Here is a 6,043-nt window from a genome sequence, read left to right as displayed (position 1 = left end):
CTCCACCCTCCACTTCTTCCACCCTCCCCCTGCTTCCCCCCTCCCTACTCCCCCTCCCCCTTCTTCCCCCCTTCCCCTCCCCCTCCCACTTCTTCCCCATCCCCGTTCTGCCCCCCTCCCCCTTCATCCCCCTTCTGCCCCCTCTCCCCCTTCTTCCCCCTCCACCCTCCCCCTTTCCTCGCCCTCCCCCTCCCCCTTTCCTCCCCCTCTCCTCCCCTTCCCCCTTTCCTCCCCCTTTCCCCCCCCTTTCCTCCCCCTCCCCCTTTCCTCCCCCTCACTCTTTCCTCCACCCCTCACCTCACTCTTTCCTCCCCCCTCCCCTCCCTCTTTCTTCCCCCCTCCCCTCCCTCTTTCCTCCCCCCTCCCCTCCCTCTTTCCTCCCCCCTCCCCTCCCTCTTTCCTCCCCCCTCCCCTCCCTCTTTCCTCCCCCCTCCCCTCCCTCTTTCCTCCTCCCCTCCCCTCCCTCTTTCCTCCCCCCCTCCCCTCCCTCTTTCCTCCCCCCTCCCCTCCCTCTTTCCTCCCCCCTCCCCTCCCCCTTTCCTCCCCCCTCCCTCTCTCCTCCCCCCTCCCCATCATCTTTCCTCCCCCTTTCCTCCCCCTCCTGCTTTCCTCCCCGCCTCCCCCTTCCCCCCAGTCGCTCTCTCTTCCCCCCAGTCGCTCTCTCTCTTCCCCCAGTCGCTCTCTCTCTTCCCCCCCCCCCGTCGCTCTCTCTCTTCCCCCCCATCGCTCTCTCTCTTCCTCCCTGATGTGCCTTCAATACAAACAAAACTACAAGTTATAGACTTTAACAAGTTGGCTTTTAATCACTAAGATCAGAGCTAACATCTCAACACACTGACTGGCTCACAGGAATGAGTCGAACAGATCCTGGGATCTTTAAGTAAGAGAAGTCAGGGGCGGAGCCAAGAGCCAAGACCTGGAACCTTCCAGGTTAGTCAGGGAAGTGGAAGTGAAACTATACACCGTGTGGGGGAGGGTAATATACATGAGTGCAAAACGAATACAGGCAAGACAAGCAGATTTCATTACACCACCTTGTCGCTGTCTCTCTTCCCCCCAGTCGTTCTCTCTCTTCCCCGCAGTCGCTCTCTCTCTTCCCCCCAGTCGCTCTCTCTCTTCCCCCAGTCGCTCTCTCTCTTCCACCCAGTCGCTCTCTCTCTTCCCCCCAGTCGCTCTCTCTCTTCCCCCCAGTCGCTCTCTCTCTTCCCCCCCAGTCGCTCTCTCTCTTCCCCCCAGTCGCTCTCTCTCTTCCCCCCAGTCGCACACTCTCTTCCCCCCAGTCGCTCTCTCTCTTCCCCCAGTCGCTCTCTCTCTTCCCCCAGTCGCTCTCTCTCTTCCCCCAGTCGCTCTCTCTCTTCCCCCCCAGTCGCTCTCTCTCTTCCCCCCAGTCGCTGTCTCTCTTCCCCCAGTCGCTCTCTCTCTTCCCCCCAGTCGCTCTCTCTCTTCCCCCCCAGTCACTCTCTCTCTCGTCCCCCCCCAGTCGCTCTCTCTCTTCCCCCAGTCGCTGTCTCTCTTCCCCCCAGTCGCTCTCTCTCTTCCCCCCAGTCGCTCTCTCTCTTCCCCCAGTCGCTCTCTCTCTTCCCCCCAGTCGCTCTCTCTCTTCCACCCACTCGCTCGCTCTCTTCCCCCCAGTCGTTCTCTCTTCCCCGCAGTCGCTCTCTCTCTTCCACCCCAGTTGTTCTCTCTCTTCCCCCCCAGTCGCTCTCTCTCTTCCCCCCAGTCTCTCTCTCTCTTTCCCCCCCAGTTGCTCTCTCTCTTCCCCCCAGTCGCTCTCTCTCTTCCCCTCCCAGTCGCTCTCTCTCTTCACCCCAGTCGCTCTCTTCCCCGTCGCGCTCTCTTCCACCAGTCGCTCTCTCTTCCCCCCAGTCGCTCTCTCTCTTCCCCCCAGTCGCTCTGTCTTCCCCCCCGTCGCTCTCTCTCTTCCCCCAGTCCCTCTCTCTTCCCCCCGTCGCTCTCTCTTCCCCCGTCGCTCTCTCTTCCCCGTCGCTCTCTCTTCCCCCCATCGCTCTCTCTCTTCCCCCCCAGTCTGTATCTCTCTTACCCCCATCAGTATCTCTTCCCCCCAGTCGCTCTCTCTCTTCCCCCCAGTCGCTCTCTCTCTTCCCCCCAGTCTCTTGCTCTCTCTCTTCCCCCCAGTCGCTCTCTCTTCCCCCCAGTCACTCTCTCTCTTCCCCCCAGTCGCGCTCTCTCTTCCCCCCAGTCGCTCTCTCTCTTCCCCCCAGTCGCTCTCTCTCTTCCCCCAGTCGCTCTCTCTCTTCCCCCCAGTCGCTCTCTCTCTTCCCCCAGTCGCTCTCTCTCTTCCCCCCAGTCGTTCTCTCTCTTCCCCAGTCGCTCTCTCTCTTCCCCCAGTCGCTCGCTCTCTTCTCCCCAGTCGCTCGCTCTCTTCCCCCAGTCGCTCTCTCTCTTCCCCCCAGTCGCTCGCTCTCTTCCCCCCAGTCGCTCGCTCTCTTCCCACCAGTCGCTCGCTCTCTTCCCCGCAGTCGCACACTCTGTTCGCCCCAGTCGCATTCTCTCTTCCCCCCAGTCGCTCTCTTTTCCCCCCAGTCACTCTCTCTCTTCCCCCCAGTCACTCTCTCTTCCCCCCAGTCGCGCTCTCCCCCCAGTCGCTCTCACTCTTCCCCCCAGTCGCTCTCTCTGCACCCCCAGTCGCTCTCTCTCTTCCCCCCGTCTGTATCTCTCTTCCCCCCAGTCGCTGTTTCTCTTCCCCCAGTCGCTCTCTCTCTTCCCCCCAGTCGCTCTCTCTCTTCCCCCAGTCGCTCTCTCTCTTCCCCCCAGTCGCTCTCTCTCTTCCCCCCAGTCGCTCTCTCTCTTCCCCCCAGTCGCTGTCTCTCTTCCCCCCAGTCGCTCTCTCTCTTCCCCCCAGTCGCTCTCTCTTCCCCCCAGTCGCTCTCTCTCTTCCCCCCAGTCGCTCTCTCTCTTCCCCCCAGTCGCTCTCTCTCTTCCCCCCAGTCGCTCTCTCTCTTCCCCCCAGTCGCTCTCTCTCTTCCCCCCAGTCGCTCTCTCTCTTCCCCCAGTCGCTCTCTCTCTTCCCCCCAGTCGCTCTCTCTCTTCCCCCCCAGTCGCTCTCTCACTTCCCCCGCAGTCGGTATCTCTCTTCCTCCCAGTCGCTCTCTCTCTTCCCCCATCTCTCCCTCTCTCTCTTCCCCCCCAGTCAGTCTCTCTCTTCCCCCCAGTCGCTCTCTATCTTCCCCCCAGTCTCTCGCTCTCTCTTTTCCCCCCAGTCGCTCTCTCTCTTCCCCCCAGTCGCTCTCTCTCTTCCCCCCAGTCGCTCTCTCTCTTCCACCCCACTCGCTCGCTCTCTTCCCCCCCACTCGTTCTCTCTTCCCCGCAGTCGCTCTCTCTCTTCCCCCTCCACTCGTTCTCTCTCTTCCCCCCCAGTCGCTGTCTCTCTTCCCCCCAGTCGCTCTCTCTTCCCCCATCGCACTCTCTCTTCCCCCAGTCGCTCTCTCTTCCCCCCCCAGTCGCTCTCTCTCTTCCCCCCAGTCGCTCTCTCTCTTCCCCCCCAGTTGCTCTCTCTCTTCCCCCCAGTCGCTCTCTCTCTTCCCCTCCCAGTCGCTCTCTCTCTTCACCCCCAGTCGCTCTCTTCCCCCCAGTCGCACACTCTGTTCCCCCCAGTCGCATTCTCTCTTCCCCCCAGTCGCTCTCTCTTCCCCCCAGTCGCTCTCTCTCTTCCCTCAGGCGTGCTCCCTCTTCCCCCCAGTCGCTCTCTCTCTTCCCGCAGTCGCGCTCTCTACCCCCAGTCGCTCTCTCTCTTCCCCACAGTCGCTGTCTCTCTTCCCCCCAGTCGCTCTCTCTCTTCCCCCCAGTCGCTCTCTCTCTTCCCCCCCAGTCGCTCTCTCTCTTCCCCCTCAGTCACTCTCCCTCTTCCCCTCAGTCGCTGTCTCTCTTCCCCCCAGTCGCTCTCTCTCTTCCCCCCAGTCGCTCTCTCTCTTCCCCCCAGTCGCACACTCTCTTCCCCCCAGTCGCTCTCTCTCTTCCCCCCAGTCGCTCTCCCTCTTCCCCGCAGTCGCTCTCTCACTAACCCCCAGTCGCTCTCTCTCTTCCCCCCCAGTCGCTCTCTCTCTTCCCCCCAGTCGCTGTCTCTCTTCCCCCCTGTCGCTCTCTCTCTTCCCCCCAGTCGTCTCTCTCTTCCCCCCCAGTCGCTCTCTCACTTCCCCCCCCAGTCGCTCTCTCTCTTCCCCCAGTCGCTCTCTCTCTTCCCCCCAGTCGCTCTCTCTCTTCCCCCCAGTCGCTCTCTCTCTTCCCCCCAGTCGCTCTCTCTCTTCCCCCCAGTCGCTCTCTCTCTTCCCCCCAGTCGCTCTCTCTCTTACCCCAGTCGCTCTCTCTCTTCCCCCCAGTCGCACAGTCTCTTCCCCCCAGTCGCTCTCTCACTTCCCCCCCAGTCGGTATCTCTCTTCCTCCCAGTCGCTCTCTCTCTTCCCACGTCTCTCCCTCTCTCTCTTCCCCCCAGTCGCGCTCTCTCTCTTCCCCCCCAGTCAGTCTCTCTCTTCCCCCCAGTCGCTCTCTCTCTTCCCCCAGTCTCTCGCTCTCTCTCTTCCCCCCAGTCGCTCTCTCTCTTCCCCCCAGTCGCTCTCTCTCTTCCGCCCAGTCGCTCTCTCTCTTCCATCCCACTCGCTCGCTCTCTTCCCCCCCAGTCGTTCTCTCTTCCCCGCAGTCGCTCTCTCTCTTCCCCCCAGTTGTTCTCTCGCTTCCCCCCCAGTCGCTCTCTCTTCCCCCCAGTCGCTCTCTCTCTTTCCCCCCCAGTTGCTCTCTCTCTTCCCCCCCAGTCGCTCTCTCTCTTCCCCTCCCAGTCGCTCTCTCTCTTCACCCCCAGTCGCTCTCTTCCCCGTCGCGCTCTCTTCCACCAGTCGCTCTCTCTTCCCCCCAGTCGCTCTCTCTCTTCCCCCCAGTCGCTCTGTCTTCCCCCCCGTCGCTCTCTCTCTTCCCCCAGTCCCTCTCTCTTCCCCCCCAGTCGCTCTCTCTTCCCCCGTCGCTCTCTCTTCCCCCGTCGCTCTCTCTTCCCCCCGTCGCTCTCTCTCTTCCCCCCAGTCTGTATCTCTCTTCACCCCGTCAGTATCTCTTCCCCCCAGTCGCTCTCTCTCTTCCCCCCAGTCGCTCTCTCTCTTCCCCCCATTCTCTTGCTCTCTCTCTTCCCCCCAGTCGCTCTCTCTTCCCCCCAGTCGCTCTCTCTTCCCCCCAGTCGCTCTCTCTCTTCCCCCCAGTCGCGCTCTCTCTTCCCCCCAGTCGCTCTCTCTCTTCCCCCCAGTCGCTCTCTCTCTTCCCCCCAGTCGCTCTGTCTTCCCCCCCATCGCTCTCTCTCTTCCCCCAGTCCCTCTCTCTTCCCCCCCAGTCGCTCTCTCTTCCCCCGTCGCTCTCTCTTCCCCCCGTCGCTCTCTCTTCCCCCCGTCGCTCTCTCTCTTCCCCCCAGTCTGTATCTCTCTTCACCCCGTCAGTATCTCTTCCCCCCAGTCGCTCTCTCTCTTCCCCCAGTCGCTCTCTCTCTTCCCCCCATTCTCTTGCTCTCTCTCTTCCCCCCAGTCGCTCTCTCTTCCCCCCAGTCGCTCTCTCTTCCCCCCAGTCGCTCTCTCTCTTCCCCCCAGTCGCGCTCTCTCTTCCCCCCAGTCGCTCTCTCTCTTCCCCCCAGTCGCTCTCTCTCTTCCCCCCAGTCGCTCTCTCTCTTCCCCCAGTCGCTCTCTCTCTTCCCCCCAGTCGCTCTCTTCTCTTCCCCCCAGTCGCTCGCTCTCTTCCCCCAGTCGCTCTCTCTCTTCCCCCCGTCGCTCTCTCTTCCCCCGTCGCTCTCTCTTCCCCCCGTCGCTCTCTCTTCCCCCCATCGCTCTCTCTCTTCCCCCCCAGTCTTTATCTCTCTTCCCCCCGTCAGTATCTCTTCCCACAGTCGCTCGCTCTCTTCCCCCCAATTGCTCGCTCTCTTCCCCCCAGTCGCACACTCTGTTCCCCCCATTCGCTTTCTCTCTTCCCCCCAGTCACTCTCTCTTCCCCCCAGTCGCTCTCTCTCTTCCCCCCAGTCGTGCTCTCTCTTCCCCCCAGTCGTGCTCTCTCTTCCCCC

This window comes from Somniosus microcephalus, chromosome 4, assembly GCF_052327205.1.
Source record: "Somniosus microcephalus isolate GS21.2 chromosome 4, FLI_Smic_1.0, whole genome shotgun sequence".
Lineage (NCBI taxonomy): Eukaryota > Metazoa > Chordata > Chondrichthyes > Squaliformes > Somniosidae > Somniosus > Somniosus microcephalus.
Note: the sequence above shows the minus strand (reverse complement) of the source record.